Here is a 21,757-nt window from a genome sequence, read left to right on the forward strand (position 1 = left end):
GCCTGGCGGGATGAGAGCAGTTGTACTTGGTAGGTCATGTTCTCTTAAAGTATGGCAGTATGGCAGTGTGTGGTTAAGAGGGGAGTGGGAGAGAGGAGATGGAAGATTTCTTTTGGTCCTTTTCTCTCAACTGCCACTTTTTCTGTATTTAAGCATACATAGCTGTTCAGAGTGAGCCTTAGCTTACAAGTTGACCCCAGTGGCTTTTACATGACAGTTTTTTAAAGCAGCATTGAACCTGAGTAACTGTATGTGGTGAGATCATCAAGTCACCCAAAGTACGGAGTCCGGGGTGTGGGTGGGGGATTTCCCAGGTAGTTGTTATGCTTCTGGTGTAAAATGAAAGCATTAAGTTTGTTTGCTAGAAACTTTGGGGCAGCTCTGAGGATTTCAGATCTGAAGAAAGCACGCACCTCTGACAGCATCACAAGTGAGTTCTGAAACAAAATACTAAGTATGGCACAAGAAGTGCCTCTCTTCTATTTGCATGTGCTAGGGGGAAGGCTCTGCAGACAGAGCTTCATGTTCTGAAGAGCTGAGTCATCTATTCCACACTGAAAAAAGTGGGTTATTTGGGACACCTGCTAGACAACAAAGGTTTGAATAAGGAAATCCTGTCAGCCCATTTCACGAATCGGAAAACTGAAAGGCACACGTTCTCAAGGCATGCTTTCCCACAAAGTGTGAGGTCTCGTGAGAAGTGATGCTTCATAGACTTCTGGGGTAATTTAGCTGGAAGGGATGTCTGGAGGCTGCTTTGTCCACCCCCTGCTGAAAGAAGAGCTAAGTTCAAAGTTAGAGCAGGTTGTCCATCTCTGGACATGGGACCAGAGAAGTGATGGCATTTCCTATTCCATTGTGTGACCATGCTGACAGTGAAGGTTTTCCTTGCATCTCATAAGAATTTTTCATGTGCCTGTTGCCTTTCAGCTATTCTGTGTCTCTCTGTGGTTCCCTATCAGAGAGTAGCAGATAACAGCAAGATCTCCCTTTTGCCTTCTCTCCAGGCTGAACAAACCTGGCGCTCTCGGCTTCTCATAATGTTGTGTGCTCCAGCCCAAACCATCTTGATAGCCTCCGCTGAACTTGCTCTGGTATGTCACTGTCTTTGTGCTGGGGAACCCAAACTGGACACAGCTCTCCAGATGGTCTCACGAGTGCTGAGCAGAGATGGAGGATCCCTCCCTGCACCCTGCTGGCTGCACTCCTGTTAGCGGTTGGCCTTTGCTGCACTTCTGACTGCCAGGTTGCTTGTCCACCCACGCTTCTGGGTCCTTTCCTGCAAAGCTGCTTTCTTGCCTGTTGTCTCCAGCCTGTTCTGCTGCAGAAGGTTACTCCATCCCAGTGGCAGGGCTGCACATTTGCCATTGAACTTCCTGAGGTTCCTCTCAGCCCATTTCTCCAACCTGACTAGGTCCCTCTGTATAGTAGCTCTACTCTTCAGTGTATGAACCACTCCTCCCAGTTTGGTGTCATCTGCAGACTTGCTGCCCATATGCTCTATCCTATCATCCAGGTCAGTAGCAAAGATATTAAAGCATAAGAAGCCCCAGTATTGACTCTGAAGTGTTGGTCCCAGTATTGAGTGCCACTAGTAACCAGCAGCCAGCTGGATTCTGAATCACTGACCACTGCTCTTGGAGACCTGCCCTGAGAGCAGGGTGATGGCACTGATAGGTATTGCTGTTAGGCTGGTGGCTTTCACTGTGATGTGACATATGTCTGTCTTCACTACAGTAATTGGCCCTCTAACATGAATAAGATTGCTGAATTTCAAAGCAGCAGCTCAAAGTAGCACTGAAATTAGTTTGGAAGAGTCTACCTTCTGCCCCAAGATCCACCAAGGACCTGCCAGGTCTATGGCAAGCTGAGCTTGACCAAAACTGTTCTTGACAGATGCTAGCCAAAAAACTTCCAATGGAAGCTTTCAGAGTTATCTTAGGCAACCTGTTGTGCTGTTTAGTGGTCTTCACCATTGAAGGCTTTTTCCACAGGTCTGTGCCTCTTGCTGCAGTTTAGGCCTAGAACTTGTTATATTCACCCAAGAGTATTGTATGGAAAGACAGAAGGGAAGGAATGAGTCATCATCTGTCACATCCCCAATAGCAAGAATTGCATCCTATGTTCTTAATCCAGTAGGAACTGTACAATGTACTGAAAGCTGCCACTTGGGAGCTTCTAGTGCTTCTAGCTTCCACTTCTAGATTTGCAGTGGAAAACCATTAGAGACCACAGGGGGGGGGGGGGGGCAAAAAAAGTGCTTGAGAGCATCACTGGGCTCTCACTTCATGGTACGAATTTGGGTGAAGTTGGCCACCTGATCTTAGGATGTGGTCAATGCCCCTGGGAGTGTAGGATCCAGAAAGAAAATCTCTTTATTTTTCAGACAGTTCCAGCTGCCAGACCTGGCTTAAGTCTGACCAAGCCTTTCCAGCTGAGTGCCAGGGAGGATCCTAGAGATGTGAACGTAGCCTTCCTCAACACCCCCAAATAGCCAAACTCTTGCTCCCAAAACTTGTGACCAGGAAAAGTGTTTCTCATTGCTGGTTCACAGCAGAAACCTGGAGTATAGCACTTGCTATCAAACAGGCACTGTACTGTCTGTCTCTTAGTTTAACTGCTCATATATCCCCTCCCAGCCTTCCCACTCTTTCTGCTGTAGCTGAGGTGGACTTTTTTGGTTGTTGCCCCAGTTTTTCCTTCCTAGCAGAAAATCCCCCTGTTGTAGAAAGCTGGGATTGGACTTGATGCAAAGAGTGGCTCCTCAGTTTGAGGGCCAGAAACTGTGTGCCAGCAGTGCCTAAAAATGCAGATTCTGGTTTCTCAGTAGAGAAAAATTTAAACTAGTGACTTTGTACCACCTTCTTCCTTCTTGACCTCTAGGAAACTTCTGTCAAAGAGAGGAAAATGAGGAAATGAGACTGCTTGCATTTGTGTCCTTAACTGTGAATGCCCAAGAGCCTCAAACTGGGGTTGCAGAAATGCTCTGCTGTCCAGGCAAGCGAAAACAATACCAAGAAAGGAGACCTCCTTTTGTGCTCCTGGGGTGGAAGGAAGTGTGTGACCTATTGCTGCAGTCCAATGTCATCAAAGAAGAAGGTCTCCACAGAACAGGGGCTGCCTCCCCAGTTCTGTGAAGGCAGTTGCAGAGAGGTGTGGTGGTAGCTGTTCCCTGTTAAGGACTTGTAGGAGATGATGGATGCATCTTGCTGGCCTGAAACGATGTGCAGAAGGGTTTGTGGTGATGCTGTAGCAGTAGCATGATGCCAGCAAGCTCTCCTCCCAGTGAGAGAGACAACTTGTGCTGCTAGAGGAAGGCTTCAGCAGCTGAACTTCAACAGGCTCCTAGAAGGAAATAATTTCTCAGAGCTGAAAGTTTTGCTTGTGGCGTTGCCTTTCTTCACCAGTGTGGTTACTGGTGTGGTCTGGTTGGCAGGAGGAGAGGAAGAATTCACCAGCCTGCCTCGCAGTTACTGCAGAAAAAGACTTCATGTGTAGCTGTGGCTGTAGCCTGGGGCAGGCCAGGATGCCAGGCAGTGTCAGGCAAGTGCACCCTTTGTGTCTCTCAGGTCACTATTTAGCAAACCTTGAGGCAAGCACAGCTCTGTATGGTCCAGACACTGTGGGCTGAAGGGACTGTCATCTGCTCGGCATACCCCGGGCTTGTTTGCACAGCAGCAAACAGTTAATGAAGTGTCCAAAGTCAGGGCACAAACACTAGTATCTGCCTTTCAGGTGTAGAGACCTTAGCTCACATGGAGATCAGGGCACTTCAGCTGCCTCCAAGACTTTGCATCTTCTGAGGAGCCCTGTTAAGTGGTCTGGGGCATCCCCTATGCAGACACAGCTCCACGCGGGGTTGTGTAGCAATGACGAACATGGTGCAGATTTCTTTTGCGTCAAGTGCAGGCTGCTGGCCACCATGCAGCTGCTGCTGTAACCTGCCTCCAGCCCTGAGTTTGATTATGGTCCAAGGTCCTGAGTAGATTATTAATTTCTTTTTTTTTTTCTAGATCACAAAAGGTGGAGGTAGCATCAAGTTATAACTGGACAGAAAACTTGTGTAAGAATAATTTTTCACCAAGATCTGCATCCAAGTGAAGTTTTTTGTAGCACTTTTGATTCATTTCTTGCCAGGAAATGAGTTTGTGTCTCTAGTTAACATCTGGCTGATGGGGGTCTTATGACTGCAGACTATCCTCAGTCTCAGGATGCCTGGGTGGAGTACTGGAGGCCTAGACTTTGGGCTCTTGTTCTGCCTGAGGGCCATTTAAGTGAGGGCAAAAAGTTCCTGCATTTGAGCAGTACAAGCTGCTCCTGGAGCTCTGCTCAGAGCCTTGACCTCCCTGCAATGGGCACAGTGTGTGGAAGAGAACTTGAAACTGCCACTGCTGTGGGTGTTCGTGGCCCCCTTGCCAGTTCAGGTGTGCCTAGTGGAGCCATTCCCATCGCACAGCCTGCGAGCAGACCCCTTGCCACACATCTGGCCCTTGCCCTGTGGGGCCAGCTGCTGGGGAGCTGTGCCTGGGATCAGGGCTGGATGCCTGGGCAGGAGGGTGCTAGGCAGCTTGTTCTGCTCCATCTGGATCTGGTGCCTGGGTAAGCCCCAGAAGAATTCTCTCTGAAGAGAGCTCCCTCAGAATGGTGGCAGGCATCAGCTTAGTCACTGCCTTGCTGGGAGTGTGGTGTTGGTTATCATTAAAAAGTATTGTTTTCATTTGAATTTCTGAAACCAGTTTCCCGTTGATGGGTTTGGTTATGTCTTTGTTAAATTTAAAAGCTCCTACAATCAGATATCTGCTTCTGTGCAGTGACAGCTGCTTCTGAAACTCTACTTCGATAAGAAGAAAGAGAAGGAGCTGGGGTTGCTTTCGTCTCACAGGAAGGACTGCTGGCCTTGCCATGGAGCAGCCCATAACCACTTTAAACCCTTTGAAGGTTTTTAGACCTTGTTTTGGAGTGCAGAGGCAGTGCTCCTGTCAAAGTCCTGGCAGTGGTACATGCAGGTGAAGGCCTGTTCCCCTCTTCCTTCCTTACTCCTCCCTCCACATGCACAGCTGGCCAGCTTCACATCCCTAGAGGTGGTTTGGCCCTGGCTGAGTAGTGTTCCTGCACAGTTCTTGATGTCATCCTGCCACAGATAACCACAGAAAAGCCTCCTTTAGGTCTTTCTATTTGTGTGGGCTGGACTGCAGCAGTAAAGACACTGCAGGGAACAGTCTCCCAGATGGTTTTATTTATATCTTGGAAGCAGATGCTCCAGACAGGGTTTGGCAGAGCCATCAGCAAGTGGTTGGCTGTAGTATAGGAGGTTGGTGCGAAGCCCTTCTGTGAACTGTAGACTTGATGATATTAATATTTTGTTATTAGACTATATGAAATGCTGATGGTAGTGGGTACTCTCTGTTGCTCTAGGGAAAAGCAAAGATTTGAGACATTTTTCCACTGAAACTTTCATTTCTCAGTAAAATGCTATTTTCCTACCAGAAAGAAATCACAAGGCACCTCAGCCTGCTTTATTTTTGCCTCTTTTTTGGAGCAAAAAAAATCAAGTATTTACTCTTCTGCCCAAAACCAGCTTGTACCCCCTGATGCAGCGAGTCATAAATCATGTTAGTAGCTAGTCAAACAGCTGTGTCCTTGCCCCTAGGGCAGCAGCATGGGCAGGTTGTGTGTGGCCATGCTCCCCACGCTCCTGCTGCTGTGCCTGTGCCAGCTGACTGCCACTCGCTAGCTCCTGCCTCCCATCTGCCTGCAGCCGTGGACTCTTGCCAGCATAGCTGGGGTATAAGGCCCCGCATGGGGCAGCCTGTGCCCCCATGCCGTTTGCCTTGCCAAGGCATATCTCCCTTCGCTGACCCACATTTGAATGGCAACGGGGTGCTGTCACTTGTCCCCACGCCCCCATGCGTGGCTGAGCCGTGCGTCCTGGGACTGTTCATATGCTGGCTGTGTTATCCCTCCACTTCAGCTTTCTCAGTTTCACTCCTGCCGGCTGCGAAAGTCAGCAATGCTGACGCAGTCAAGCAGAGCTTGCACCGTACCCGAGCACAGGCATCCTGTTTCCAAAACAGCTGGTGCAACCCTGTAGTCTTCAGCATCCATGTTCCCAAGGGAAAAATGTGGGGAGCTTGAGAGCTGGGGCAGAAGGGGAGAGAACAGGAGGGTGGGAATATTCCACTGACTTTTTTTTTGTTTTGTTTTTAAATAAGACTGTTGAAAAAGCCAGTCTGGGAAGCAGACACGAAGAAATGGTAGAACCTCATCTCTAAACCCCAAAAGGCTTTGGGGGTAGCCTTTGCTCAGCTGGCTGGATGCAGGGAGCAGCGTGTGGTTGTGCAGCAGCTCCTGTGGTTTCCTGGCACTGTGAGCCCCCCCGAAGGGAGTGGGGATGGCTGGGAAACCCATCACCACTGCTAAGGCTTCACCCCCCCCCCCCCCCCCCAAACAGCTCTCCTCCCTTTTCCTGGAGCTTCCCAGTAAAATACAACATGCAGGGCTTGATTTAGGGGGGGGGGTTGGTTGTTTTTCTTTCTCAGCTGAGATTCCTCGGGCCAGCCTCATGCAGCAGGTGCAGACTTTGCCAGCCGGTGCCAAAGGGACGCATTGGTGTCTGGCGGGGCAGTTGCACCCTCTGGCCTCATGTGCTCCCTGCAGTTTCTGTGGGCTCCAGCTCCCCTCACCCCACTTGGACAGTGAGGGGGATTATTTGCATTATTGAATCTTCAGGACGCCCACGGGTGGAAAAACCCAAAAGAGGCAAAGACAAACACCTGGTAGCGTGCATGCACACACACACAAACCACCTGAGCACAGCCCAGCCGCTGCTGGTTGTCAGCTGCTGGTGAAGAACAGCCACTGTGCTCACGCCAGGAGCTGCCGCTCTGAAGGTGCTGTGTTTTGTAGACTGTTTGCTCAGCCTGGCTGTTCTCTGCTGAGCTCACTCCAGTCACTTATTTCCAGCTCCCAAGGACTTGGTGTGCAAGTGGTGGATACATTTGCAGCTTTGGCATTGTAGAGAACAAGATCATCTAAACTGGCCTCCTCCACCTTGATGCTCAAGGGATGTGCTGGCCCCTGCATGCAGCTGATCCCATTGAAACTAAACCTCTGCATCTGCAGCCAAAATGAAAAAAAGAAATAAAGAAAACAAAGGCTGAAGAGCATCATTAATGCGGCCACAGCCATCTGGAGATCACACCTTTAAGTACCAGTAAGCAGCTGGTGGGGCTGGCTTGCACCTAATGGCATCTGCAGTGATTCCCGAGGGCCAGACCCCCAGTCTGGGGACTGTTTGGGGGCCCATTGAAGTCAGCTCTGTCTCTCTCATCCCAGAGGTGTATCGGCATCACTGGCATCACCCCCCCTCCCTGGCCCTGCCTTGCCCTCATGTGCTGCGGTCACCCAAGGACCCCCTTGGCTGGTGGCTCCTTCTTCATCCTGTGTGCTGCCAGGTCTGAGCAGCCCGAGCCCCCCTCACCATCATGCTGGGGAAGCTCTGAGAGGTGCCTTTCGCAAGCTTGCCTCTGATGGCACAGGGGCTGCTAGGGGGTGGCACCGACCATGTAGCACACAGGGACAATGCCCCATCTCGCAGCAATGACACGAAGGTGTAAGCTGAGGAAGGAGCAGCCTCCCCAGTGCCTAAAGAGGCACAGGTGCCTTCCCAGCCTGCGGCCTCCCTCCCCAAGACCTCGCTGGCTCCTGGGAAGGCGGTGATGGGCGAATGGGGCCAGGTCCCCTGCGTGCTACACTGCTGCTGGCTCAACTGGCCACAGTGGGGACAGGGAGGGAGCAGGGACAAGCCTGCAACCAACCAGGCTGCCTGGATGGTGGTCGTGTTCACCAGAGAGTAGCATGGGCATACCTGTCCTCCTGGGGTAAATGGGAGCGCAAGGCACCCCAGGCACCATAACCTCACGTGTGACATCAAAGCAGCTGAGGTAAGCGCATGATGCAAATGAGCAATACCTCAGAGCTGGTGCTTAACCACAGCTGTGCTTCTGCGTGTGCTGTGGGAATAAGCTGTCGGTTCCCCTTTCTGAAGCTTCTCGCATGAGCTCAGAGGTGCTTGTGGTCTACCCCAGGGCTTTGGCCCCACCATCGAGGCAGGGGGTGCCAGGCCAGGCATGGACCCACCACTGTGGAAGCATGTCCTCCATGGTCCTGAGGCATCGCTGGAGACCAGGAGAGGAGCAGGCAGAGCATGGCTCCCATGGGTGCCTTTGCTGGCATTGCAGCAAGGGCACACCGTACCCTCCTGGTGTCCCTAACGCTTCTGCTCCCCCAGGCACTTAATGGCTATTGCTTTCGCTACTAGTAAAAGGGAATATGGAAAAATAGAAGCATGGGCCTGGCTGCCCAAATACTAGATTGTCCAGGCGATGGAGGAGCAGCTTGTCACTCCCAGCGACTGCTCACTCGCTGCCTGGTCTCATTTCTATTCCTGTAATTGTTCATTGCTCTGGTATTAAACTTGGAGGAAGCTCAAAGATCATTAGTCATGGCTTCTGCTTTCTGGGCTTTTGATAGGTTATTTGTTAATGTTTTCTGAAAATGGCAACCACAGGGAAAAATGTGGTCCCTAGCCAGCAGTGAAGCTGAAACAGCTGGGATGACCCTGGCCATCACAGCTTTTTATAAGAACAAAATTTCCGGTCCCTGCAGAAATGTGTCCTCAGTCTCATGCTCCCCTCTCTGCTGGGCCAATGTCGGTGAGCCAGGCTCACGCCGTGGCTGGGCAGCGAGGCCACCACGTGCCCCGTGCCTCCAAGCCTGGCACCCTGGGGCACGAGCACGCCCTGGTCACGGGTCCATGTTTCCTGTCCGCGTCACAGGCAAGAGGAGCTGTAGCTACGTTTCAAACCAAAACTAGGGAGGGAGAGAAGCGCTAAGGATTTCTTTTAAAGAGCAGAGTGTGGAGGCATGTCTGGGGCATGTCTGAGGCACGTTTGCTCCCTTGGGCCAGAGTAACCGTGCTGCCTGCCTTGTGCCGCCTGCTACAGTGGGGTAGGACCATCCTGCTCCCCAGCTTGTTTAAAGTCTGGAGAAATCCAGTGTTACAGCGTGGCTGGGAGAGCAGGAAGAACTGCACCCACTGGCAGCCACACAGGAAAAGGCTGCGGCCAGTGTCCGTGCCTCTTGGGGGGCTCACGGGGGGCTGGGGAGCAGCGGCCGTCCTCCTGTGGCACAGATGGGGGGTTCCAAAAGCCCCCTTTTGCTGTGCTGCCCAGCTGGGAGATGGGGCTCAGCCTGTCCCTCCGGAGCGGGTGTGTTACTAGAGCTGCAGGCCTCGGCCGGGCCAATGCCGCTCTTGCTCGCAGCTGCAGTCTCACAGGGGCTCCTGCCAGCAGGGCAGTGCTTCGCAGCTGCATCGACCCAAAAAATCCTGGGGAGGGGCGTAGCAGCCCCATTTGGCATTGCTACCAAATCCAGAGCCGCAGGGGCCAGGGAAGCTGCAGGGAGCCCAGCCCAAGCGAAGCGCACACCACAGCGGGCCACAAAGGGAGAGGTAGGGAGCATCACGCAGCAGCCACCTCATTGCCTTCACTTAACAGCTGGGGAAATACTGGGCTATACAGGCTGAGCATGACTGCCAGAAAACAGCCGTCTGGATGCTGATGCCACGTTACGTCTCCTCCCAGCCCCCGTGGATGCCAGCGTATGGCTGGAAGCCAGGGCCAATGTCCCCTTTCCCTTGCACACGGCTTGCCAGGTAGGTGCTGCGGGACCCATTGCTGACTCTGTGCAAACGAATGGCCGTGGTGCCGTGGGCCAGGCGCAGGATCAGCCCGTGGTGTGCTGCTGCGGGAGGCTCCGTGTCTCCGTGCACTGTGTTGGGTCTTTCAGAAATCCCCTTGCGTCTCAGCTAATCCGTGGTGGCTGCGTGGGGCCAGCGGAGGCTGAGGCTGGGGGCCACTGGAGAGATCGGGGAGGGCTGGGGCTGCTGCCACAGCTCACTCCGTCAGGGGAATTCCTCGGCAGTTTAGCCACATCTTTGTGCCATCCTTATCTGTGGTTTTCTGCTCACTTCAGAAGTGAGTTTTCTATTTAAAGCACACCATCTAAAGTCTAATTCCTTCCTGGGATCACCAGGCAGAAGCCCATAGCTCTTTGAGCACAAAGGCTGATACGTGTCCTTGGCATGTCCTGGTCCCCACTGGCCCCCGGCTAAGAGCTCGCCTGGGGAGGGGTTCCAGGGTCTCACTCCACACGAGGATGCTGCTTTTCCGCTTGTTGTGGGCTGGGCCCAGTGAATTACGTGTCCGTGAAAAAACAGAGGACTTGGTGGTGTCTGGGTAAACGAGATCTTGATCTTTGCATGCTTCTTCCTGTAGAGTTTTTGTGAGTGCTTTGGTTCAGTCTCATCTCGGTGAGTCAGAGAACCACGGAGCAGAGGAGATACATCACTGCAGCCCCTGGCCAGCCCAGCCGAGGCCACGGCCAGCCCTCAGTGGGTGTCCACATGGCCCCTGGGCAGCCACACATAGTGGGAAACACTCCTCCAAAGCCTGATGAAGTACCAGTGATGAAGAAGCCATGATGCAAGTACCAGTGAGATAATGGGGGATGCTACGGGCAGCTGAAAGCTTCTCCAAGCGCCCTGCACACAGGTGGGGGGCTGGAGCCCTGGGCTGGCACTGCTCCAGGCAGCACACTGCCAAGGAGGATGGATGACAGTGAGAACAGCTCCAGCCCGTGTCCCCATCTCACAGCCTGAGACCACTGCCTGCCCCGAGGCACATGCTAGGCACTGCAGCTGATGTGGTTGCAAATTATTTCATTTAAAAAAAACAACCCAACATTAATGACTCTTAATGGATCATTTTATTGACTCCCATAGACAGCTCCAAGGACAAGATGTACGTTACGGTGGGGAGGATCTTGTCAAATAGGAAAAGAAAAGAAACCCACGTAAAAGCCTGACGAGAGGCACAATTTCAGCACAACAGTACAGTGCGGTCCCCAGCCCCTTGCTCCTGGTTACGGCTTTGCACCATGTGCAAACAGTCACCGCTGATACGGGAACATGACACTGCTTCCAGGAACATGGGGAGTGTGTGGGAAGGGGTATTTACACCAGGCTGTGCTCGAAGAACCTTCGCTGACCTGACCTCCATGACTATGGTCCATAGCAGACCTTGCCAGGCAGATGCATGACAGAGCAGTTGCCATCCCACCGCCACCTCTCCATGTGCTCGTTTCCTGTGGTTTATCCTCTCTTGGACAACTTGCTTGCTGTAAATGAGAGTGTGAGTCGCAGAGAAACTTCAGATCCAGTATGTCAAAGGAATTAATGTTGCAGAAACCCACAGAAAACCTGAGAAATGCAAACTCATTTCTCTTGGAGTCAGTGCCAAGCAGGCCACGTGGCCTAACACCAAACGATGGCGTACATAAGCACCAGAGAGTGGTGAAAAGCTGCGCTCTTAGGGGCTTAAATCATTACTCACTGCAGATATCTGCTATAAGTGAGCTGGCTTCCCAAATGGTAGTTCCCATCCATTAGCTTCCCTGCTCCCAGTAGTCTGAAATCCAACTTAATAACTTTATTCCCTCCATTCCTCCCACATGGCCTCGGAGCAAATCACACCTCATCAAGGAGGCAGTCACCAGAAGGCGAGTTAAGCTGAGAACGGGATCCCAATATTTAGCAGCTTGTGCCGGGGCTGATTTTGGGCAAGGGGAGAGACGCAGGCAGGCAGGCAGCCCTGCAAGCCATCCAGCCCTCCCTTGGCCAAGGTTTCCCAATGACGGGTAATGTGTTGTGACATTTAGCAGTGATTAAGTTTGCTTAAACTGATCATCCACTGGATTAACTGATGGCCAGCGGATTGCCAAGAGATTTTTTGAGCCCAGAAGGCATCAGACTGAATAGAGGTCTAAAAGAAGCATGAAAACCTGTACCTGTGGGGAGGGGAGGGGGAGCTGGGCAGTGGTTGTAGTGGGCTTGGCATTGCCGCACTGCCAGCTCGTGCTGAGATGGATGGGACGCAGGTCACAGGGCTCTCTCCAGGTTTCCCCTGCCACAGCTATCTCTGTTTTGCTTTTGGGGCATCGCTTTTGGGGGTTATGGGTCCAGGGAAATTCCTCCCTGCTTCTTAACAGCATAGCAAAACTGCCTGGCGAGGAAACCAGCTTGTTTTCCTCCCTACAGCTCTCAAACAGAGACAGAGGGACCAGCGTTCCCTGTAAAGGCAAAGACTGCTCGAAAACAAGATCTGCCCAAGCAATTTGCAGTTTGGGGCACACCAGCTGCCTGCGGTGCCAGAGAGCTGTGGCTTGGGTGCTCTTGGCTCTCTGAACCTCTGAGGCAGCTCCAGCTGGGCACAGGCATGCAGCTCTTGGCTGCTTGGCTCCTTTCTGGGGCCTCAGGGCAGTACTGGGGTTTCTAGCCAGGCTTTGGAGCTGCCCTCAAGCGGCTCCTGCAGCGAGGGCAGGATGGAGGATGGCAGCCCGGGGACAAAGCTGTGTCCCTGCTTTTCAGACAGTGCTCCTCTCAAGGACCTGGTGTCCAGCAGTGAGAGAAACTCTCCACCCCAGGAGCCTGTCAGCCTCTGTCAGCTGGGGTTTTGGTTTTTCATCTTTAAAGATGTCTAGGAGAGTTACAAAAGTCTTGGGGATGCAAGGGTTGGATTGCTTTGACCCTGGGACAATCACAGCCTTTAGTGCATTTTTACCTGGTGTTTGACTACATACATACCGTATTATTAAAAGCTTACACAGGGCTCTGCATGGGGTGGAGAAGTGCCACCAGCCCACAACTCCCAGCATCAAAAACCCCTGCTCAGCTTGAGGGATTCCATGCTGAGACAACAGGGACCAGCCGGCACCCACTAGCTCTGGGGTGTTTGCCTTAGGGGAGCAGCGCTGCCCCAGGCTTGGGACATCAGGCATAGGGGCTCCCAGGCTCCTACTATGTGTCTAAGTCAGCGTGGGTCAATAATTTCAGTGAGAAGGTACGGAGAGCTCTGCAGAGGAGCATTCATTTAGCTACCTGCAACCGGAGTTAGCCGGAGATCGCCAAAGCTCCTGCCCTGCATCTGCCTCTCGAGCAGCCCCACAAATGCCCTGGCCCCTGTTTCAGCAGGACACGTGGCTGAAGGAGAACCAGCCGTCTCCATTTCAGAGGCTGGAGCAGCCCCTCCACCTCTGCTGTCTCCATCCGGGGATCACCGTGCCGAGGCTGGGGCTCTCTCTGGCTAGCAGGGGAGCTTTTGCACCAAAGTGTGGCTCTCGGAGAGGGGCCGTTGCGTGGCTGAGGCTGTCGGTCGTGGTGGGCTCCCGGGAGGCAGCAGCGCTGCCTGCAGACACACGCTCCACCTGAAAATTTCCAGCTGACTCAAGCACTTTCGTTTTTTCCATCTTATATTCTGCACAAGTCATAGCAGTATTGATGATATCGCTGGGTGGAGAGACATGACTGCGCCCGCTCCCAGCACTACGCAGATGACTCCACCACGTTATCAGCTGAACTTCTCTGGGATTTTTTTTTTCTTTTTTTTCTTCAGCCACCAAATACCAGAAGTCTTTTTCCTGCAAAAATGCTGATTTCTTTGCAGTTAAACTGCAACAAACCCTTATCAAGCAAATGCTGGAAAATGAAGTGGATCAAAAGGCAGCTCTTCAAATGCTCCTGCTGGCTTGATGAAATGCCATGGGGACAGTGGCTTTAAAAAGTCCCCCCTTCACTCCAGTGTCACCGCGGGAGAGGGGGGCCCACCAGGCAGGGCTCCTACGTCACAACCTTGAGACAAGTGTGGGTGCCACTTAAAGCCACAGGGGCTTTATTTTCCAGCACTAACCAGCGTCTCTACCCAGATCTACACTGATTTTGTAGACAGTAATGGTGCAACTGATGAGTCATAACCACAAATATTATTTATCCATTAGCACAATTATGGTGCCAAGCCTGCCAGGAGTAACACAACCACAGAGAAATTAGCAGAGGAAATAGAAAAATGACTGGGAGATACTTTGCCTGAAAGATGGCAAAGCAGGCATGAAACCTGGCAAAGCACCACACAAACCATTTGACGGTACCTCACAGCTAGGTCTCTTACGGGTACCTCCATACTCCACCATCAAAGCAGGATGGGGCACCAGCTTGGAGGCAGTCGCCTGCTTTCCCCTCTGTCCCAGCCTGCCCGGCCAAGCGCCCCAGCCTGGCAAGCCGGTGGGCTCACTCCCATCGGGGCTCAGGCGGGTTTCGGTGCCCACAGGGAGCTGCCAAGGGCATGTGCAAGAGTGGACCTAAGTGTGGACAGGTTTCCCATCACTCCCGTCTTCAAATCAGGGCTGGAAAATGTCCCAAACTGATGAGAGCCTGTGGCATTAAGAGAAGAGAAACCCCCGCTTGCACCACGGCTGCCTCCTTGCTCGCTCGCTGCCTGCCTTCGGTTGACCTAGTTGAGTCACGGGGAGACAGCGAGTGAGAGACATCCTGCACTGTGGTTGGCACTGATGCTGCCCCGGGGAGAAAAAGGTGCTTCTCCCGAGGGTCGCTCCCTGCCCCACGTAGGTGGGGGGAGCATGGGCAAGAGGCGAATGCCCCGAGGCAGGGCCAGTGGAAAGGGCTGGCTCTTTGCTCATGCCCACGTCATGCCAGCCTGGCCCTGTTGCCGACACTGCAGTCCAAAGGGAAAAGCTGATTTCTCTTCCTCTGGCCAGAGCGAGGGACATCGCTGGTGGCTCTCTCCCAGCCGATGTGTGGGAGAGACGGCACAAGCTGAAGGGACAGGCTGGGTGGTGGGGAAAGCAGCTAGGCTCTGGGTAAGCCCCTGTGGGGACCTGACTAGGTGCTAGCCCCCGTTCAGACACATTAAGCATGTTCAGACATGTGTTCATTGCTTGCAAGCACTTTTCTTGCTCAAGTCTCAAAGGAAATATATCCACGTGTCAAGTCATTGCTTGGTGTGTCTTGTCTGATCATTGCCCCTCCATGGGACCCATCCCAGGCAGCCCAGGGACAGGGGGCAGGACACACGTCTGACCCTCTCCTGGGGCTGCTGAACCTGGGGCAGCGGGAGGTGGGCAGTGCTGCCACCGGCTGTGGCCCTCTCTGCATCCCCAGGCGAGCTGTGGTGCAGAAAGCCTTTCCTGGGAAAAAATACAGATTTATTATTATTCTTGGCACTAAAGGTTGCTCAGAATTGTGACAAAAAAGCAGAGGAATACTTTTTTTTTTTCTGAAAAGTCTTTTTTTTTGTGTGCAAACCTTTTTTTTTGCAGGGAAGAGGATCAAAAAGAAAAAACCTCCCCACATGGGAGAGCTGGACTCAGGTTTGGCGTGTTGTGGGCTGGGAAAGAGCATTCAGAGCTGGACCTGCAGGAAATCTGGACCTGCAGGGAAGGGCTGCAGTGGCAGGAGACAGGCTGAGCTCATAACGCAGCAGGGGAGCATCCCCGGGGCCAGCTGAGGCCGCCTCCAGCTATAAAGGGAGCGGGGCTGGGGCTGGGGCTCCCTCTGCCTGGGGGTTTGCCCAAAGCAGAGCCGGGACAGCGAGGCTTCACTTCACCTCTCGAGGTGCTGCGGATGGGATGCAGGTGAACCCCAGCAGCCATGCCCCAACACTGCCGTGCATTTCCACGTGAGCTGGTGGATCTGGCCACCACAGCTCCCTCCCTGCCCAGGAGCTCCCAAGAGCTCCCTCTCTTTCCCCATCCCCAGCCTTGAAGGGAGCTGAGCATGTTGGCAGGGAAAAGTAGTCTCAGGGGTATAAACTTTCTTCCTTGCTCAGATCTGAGTTATCTGTTGCATCTATACTGAAGATGCAACTGAAAAAAATCAGTCTTTTAAGGTTCTAAAAAAACTGCATACACTAAAAAAGCAAAGAATCCCTAAACACTAGATGAGGAAGAGATGATTTAACAAGAAAAAGATGTCACCAGGTCCCTGAGCTACAACTGTTTTTGCAGTCTTGCAGTGAAAATATTTAACAGCTGTTAATGTCAGTGTGGGAGCCTGTCCAGAGGGTTGTAGCTAACTGAAAGAAAATGAAAAGCAACAAATGCTCCAAGTATCTATCTGTTTAACATGTGAGCTCTGGTGGCACTGGGGGGGAGAGGACACTGCTGGGGGGCAGGTGGTCATACACCTGGGGCACATGGGGCTCCATTTGGGATGCTGGGAAGAGCCTTCTAAGACTGTACAGGACTTACTGTGGGATGTCTGGGGGAAGGAGCAACCGGGGGAAAGGGAGGGATCAAGGCGGTTTGGGGAGGAACCAATGTGGGAAAACAGAGGTAAAAGGGGACAAAAGGGACTGCTTGGATGCCTGTCTGGCATCCAGATCCAGTGATCATGCCCTGTGCCTGATCACTGCGGCGTGTCCTGTCTGCATATTAAACTCTCTTTAGCTATTTTCCTGGTGAGGGTCTCTGCTCAGTGTGCATGGATGTGTATGGAGGTCGGAGTGCCAGTGATGAGAGGGACACCGTGGGGCCCAGCAGCCAGTGTGCCAGGACAGCAGCAGCTGGAGAGACTGGGGTGCAGGTGCGTATGTTGGCGTGTGTGATCGCTAGCAAACAGCAAGCCAGGCCAGCTGGAAACTAGAATAAAAGGCTCAGGAGTCAGGAGGATAGACTGGAGAGACTGTATGTCTAAGACCAGCAACTGAAGGAATCAATATTGTGTGTATATATGTATATATTTTCTGCTAATGGGCTTTCATCCTGATTAGTCAGAGTGGGGAACAGGATGAGGCCACTGCTGCTGTTTGTGTGAGGACCGTGTATTTTCTGCCTGTGCTGATCTGTATGGCTGACTGTGTGTATATGTGTGTGTATATATATATGTACTGTGGGTGTATGTATATATGTACTGTGTGCATGCACACTCAGCCTCGCTGCTGGCTGGACCCAGGGAGTCAGAGCTGCGGCAGCCTTACCTCTACTGGGCTGCCAGATTTGGCAAACCCTAACACAAACCAACCTCAGCACAGGCTTCCCCAGCGGGACACTGGTATGAACGCATACCTGCTTGCCTGCCTGCAGAGACGTGTCCCCTCTCAAGCTCCCCCAGGGTGTCCAGGGTGTGGGGGGTGCTGGCTGCAGGCAAGGGAGCCCTGAACATGCCCCTGAAGCCCAGCGGTGTTCGTGTCTCTACGGGAGAAACTAGGCAAGGCTGTTTATATTTCACTTAAGGACTAGTGAAAGTGGCAGGTGAAGAAGAAAACAAACACAGGTCAACTGCAAATATCAGTGGTGAGGGGCTGACTGCTCACCCCCCGGGGTTCATACTGCCGCACCCCTTGTTCTTCTGCCTGTGTCCCTCGGGGCTGGCAGCATGATGGCTGTGTGGGAAGGGCAGGGAGCCAGAGTTTCTGGGGGCTCTTGCTGTGACCACAGCCTTCATGCTGTCCCCTGCTTTAAAGCCCGCCAGAGCACGAGTGCTGCTGTGTGTAATACAGAGAAAACCTCTGGCCAGGGTTAGTCATTTGAGGCTCTCGGTACTGCCTCGCAGCCCTCTGAACTGGCGCTGTGGAGGGGCTGGACGCACTCATCTGTAGAGCCCCTGCGCATACCGAAATACACGGCCAGGCGATGGCTGTGGGCGCCCCCGTCCACAGCACCCATGGGCTGCTCCTGCAAGTGCACGTGGCCTCCTGCCCGCTACGACACACAGCCCTGGGCAAACGGGGCCTGGCTGCTTGTTTTATAGTTGTAGGAGAATTATACTTATTGTAGGAGAATTATACTTATATTATTGTCTGCTGGAAATACAATATAGCAGAGAGGAAACAGCCTAGGAGGTTCCTGGAGCATGTGGCAGATAACTTCCTGACACAGCTGGTGAGTGAGCCAGCTAGGGAAGGTGCCCCGCTGGACCTCTTGTTCACGAACAGAGAAGGACTTGTGAGCCATGTGATGGTTGGAGGCCATCTTGGGCAGAGTGATCACGAAATGATAGAGTTTTTGATACGTGGAGAAGCGGTGAGGGGGGTCAGCAAACCTGCCACCTTAGACTTCCGGAGGGCAGACTTTGGCCTGTTTAGGAGACTGGTCGACAGAGGCCCCTGGGAGGCAGCCCTAATGGGCAAAGGAGTCCAGGAAGGCTGGACATTCTTTAAGGAGGAAGACCTAAAGGCACAAGAGCGGGCTGTCCCCAGGTGCCGAAAGACGAGCCGGCGGGGAAGAAGACCAGCCTGGCTGAATAGAGAGCTCTGGCTGGAACTCAGGAAAAAGAGGAGAGTCTATGACCTCTGGAAGAAGGGGCAGGCAACTCAGGAGGACTACAAAGGTGTAGCGAGGCTGTGCAGGGAGAAAATTAGAAGGGCCAAAGCCGAGCTAGAGCTCAGTCTGGCTGTTGCTGTAAAAGACAACAAAAATACTTCTTCAAATACATTAGCAGCAAAAGGAGAGCTAAGGAGAATCTCCAGCCCCTAGTAGACGGGGGAGGGAACCCAGTGACAAAGGATGAGGAAAAGGCTGAGGTACTTAATGCCTTCTTTGCCTCAGTCTTTAATAGTAGGGCCAATTTTTCCCTGCGTACCCAGCCCCCCGAGTCGGAAGATAGGGACGGGGACCAGAATGGAGCCCCCATAATCCAGGGGGAAATGGTTAGTGACCTGCTGCAGCACTTACACACTCACAAGTCTATGGGGCCTGATGAGATCCCCCCGAGAGTACTGAAGGAACTGGCAGAAGTGCTCACCAAGCCCCTTTCCATCATTTACCAGCAGTCCTGGCTAACTGGGGAGGTCCCAGCTGACTGGAGATTAGCAAATGTGACACCCATCTACAAGAAGGGCCAGAAGGAGGACTCGGGGTACTACAGGCCTGTCAGCCTGACCTCGGTACCGGGGAAGCTGATGGAGCAGATCATCCTGAGTGCCATCACATGGCATGTAGAGGATAACCAAGGCATCAAGCCCAGCCAGCATGGGTTTAGGAAAGGCAGGTCCTGCTTGACCAACCTGATCTTCTATGACAAGGTGACCCGCCTAGTGGATGAGGGAATGGCTGTGGATGTTGTCTACCTAGACTTCAGTAAAGCCTTTGACTCGGTTTCCCACGGCATTCTCCTGGAGAAACTGGCTGCTCATGGCTTGGACGGGTGTACTCTTCGCTGGGTAAAGAACTGGCTGGATGGCTGGGCCCAAAGAGTGGTGGTGAATGGAGTTTACTCCAGTTGGCAGCCGGTCACAAGTGGTGTTCCCCAGGGCTCTGTGCTGGGGCCAGTTCTGTTTAATATCTTCATCAATGATCTGGATGAAGGGATCGAGTGCACCCTCACTAAGTTTGCAGATGACGCCAAGTTGTGCAGGAGTGTTGATCTGCTTGAGGGGAGGAAGGCTCTGCAGAGGGACCTGGACAGGCTGGATCAACGGGCCAAGGCCAATTGTATGAGGGTCAAGAAGGCCAAGTACAAGGTCCTGCACTTGGGCCACAGCAAGCCCATGCAGTGCTACAGGCTTGGGGAAGAGTGGCTGGAAAGCTGCCTGGCGGAAAAGGACCTGGGGGTGTTGGTTGACAGCCGGCTGAATATGAGCCAGCAGTGTGCCCAGGTGGCCAAGAAAGCCAATGGCATCCTGGCTTGTATCAGAAATAGCGTGGCCAGCAGGACTAGGGAAGTGATCGTGCCCCTGTACTTGGCACTGGTGAGGCCGCACCTCGAATACTGTGTTCAGTTTTGGGCCCCTCACTACAAGAGAGACATTGAGGTGCTGGAGCGTGTCCATTGAGGTGCTGGAGCGTGTCACCAACGAAGCTGGTGAAGGGTCTAGAGCACAAGTCATATGAGGAGCGGCTGAGGGAACTGGGGTTGTTTAGCCTGGAGAAAAGGAGGCTGAGGGGAGACCTTATCGCTCTCTACAACTACCTGAAAGGAGGTTGTAGAGAGGTGGGGGTCGGTCTCTTCTCCCATGTAAGAAATGATAGGACGAGAGGAAATGGCCTGAAGTTGTGCCAGAGGAGGTTTAGACCGGATATTAGGAAATTTTACTTCACTGAAAGGGTTATCAAGCACTGGAACAGGCTGCCCAGGGAAGTGGTTGAGTCGCCATCCCTGGAAGTATTTAAAAGATGTTTGGATGAGGTGCTTATGGACATGGTGTAGTGGTGGTCTTGGTAGTGTTAGGTTTACGGTTGGATTCGATGATCTTAAAGGTCTTTTCCAACCTATACGATTCTGTGATTCTGTGATTCTGTGATATGGCAGCCGGGAAGTATTTCCTGCCCCTGCTGTGTTACTGGCTTGCGTCATGAAGATGGTGCAATAGGCATTAGATGAGCCTGAAAGCCTCAAGGACTATCTGCGGGGACACCCTGGGAGAAGGGGCCAAGGACAGCTTGCTTTTTGGAGATATGGACCTTTTCTCATCTCACCCAAAAGGCAAAGTTTAAACCTATGGAAACCCTGTTGTAATAAGAACTTTTCAATCATTCATTCAAGATGCATCTAGACAATTCAATCTTTTGCAAATAAAAGGAATAAAGAATAAAAAGAAAAAACTAAGAGCAGGTTGTTTCTGTCTGCTGCGTTAAAGCAAAGATTGGCACCAGGTCCCACCAACCTCCCTCCCACGGCGTCCAGAGAAGGTAACGGTGATGCTGTGGGGAAAATCTCTATCAGGACTTGTGCATCACCAGGGTGGGAGTCCGGAGAGTTGCCAAAGGTTTTGGATGAACATTTCCTAATATAGAAACCATTAAGCTGGATGCAAGTGCTATATTGGGTGGTTTTTACAGTGAGTGAAGATGGTTAAACTGCTGAAGAAGTGGTCAGGTCTTAAGGAGTAGTGACCACAATCTGATTATAGTCAGTACGAGCAAACAGAGGGAAGCCCCAGCCAGTAATACAGCTACTAGATGTTTCAAAAGGGCTAATATAAATTAGAGGAAATTATGCGCAAAACTGACCAGGTGGAAAAAACAATGACTAAATGACTGTGAATGGAAAGTTAGAGCTCTTTAAGAAGTGTTTAAGAAACAGTGAAGGAAACAATTTAGCCAAAAGTTTAACCTGACAGCTGTTAAAAATAAAAAAACAATATTCAGAAAACAAAAAAAGGAAAGAGTTCATATTGTCCATGAGGGAGATGCTATGAAGCATCATGCTGGTCAACATGCTTTTGTTGACACCAGATCTTGATTCAGTCTCTGGAGTTCCATAACTAATGGATAAATCTTTGCTGATGAAGCTGATGGTGAGAGGCAGGTGAAGTGGTATTGCACACATCCTGATTAGAAAAGGATGAGCATGTCATCCCGATAAAACACCTGGATGAAGTGACTCATCAAGTAGGAAATGGTACTGCATGTGGGTCTTTCTCGCTGGGCTTGGCTGGGGCATGAATGATGTCTAACCCTTCTCCACGTCTTTAATGCAACGGTTTGAAGTAAGTGTAAGGCCACCATCACTGTCACATCACAGCACAAGTCACTCCAAGATAGAGGGACACATGGTAGAGGCTTGGGTTTGCAGACAGAGCTGTTGCAATCTCCAGCCTGTCTCTGTCCTAGAAAGGTCACCAGCTCTTAACCCCCCCTCTCCTTACTGCAGTCTCTGCTTGCCCACCACCCATCTGCTCATGCTTCATTCCAGCTATTTAAGGGAGCTAATAAGAGATAGTACCTCTGCCCGCAAATCTTCCCCCAAATCCTGATCACAATTCCTATCATCATGTTTAAAAGAAATGAACAGGTTAGAGACCCACAGGAAGAATTAAGAGCTGGATTAAAACCTCATTTTCAGGAGGGATGACTTTGGGATCATCTTTGTTGTCCAAAAAACTCCCATGGGGGTGATAAGGGG

Source organism: Ciconia boyciana, chromosome 7, assembly GCF_034638445.1.
Source record: "Ciconia boyciana chromosome 7, ASM3463844v1, whole genome shotgun sequence".
In the NCBI taxonomy this organism is placed as follows: domain Eukaryota; kingdom Metazoa; phylum Chordata; class Aves; order Ciconiiformes; family Ciconiidae; genus Ciconia; species Ciconia boyciana.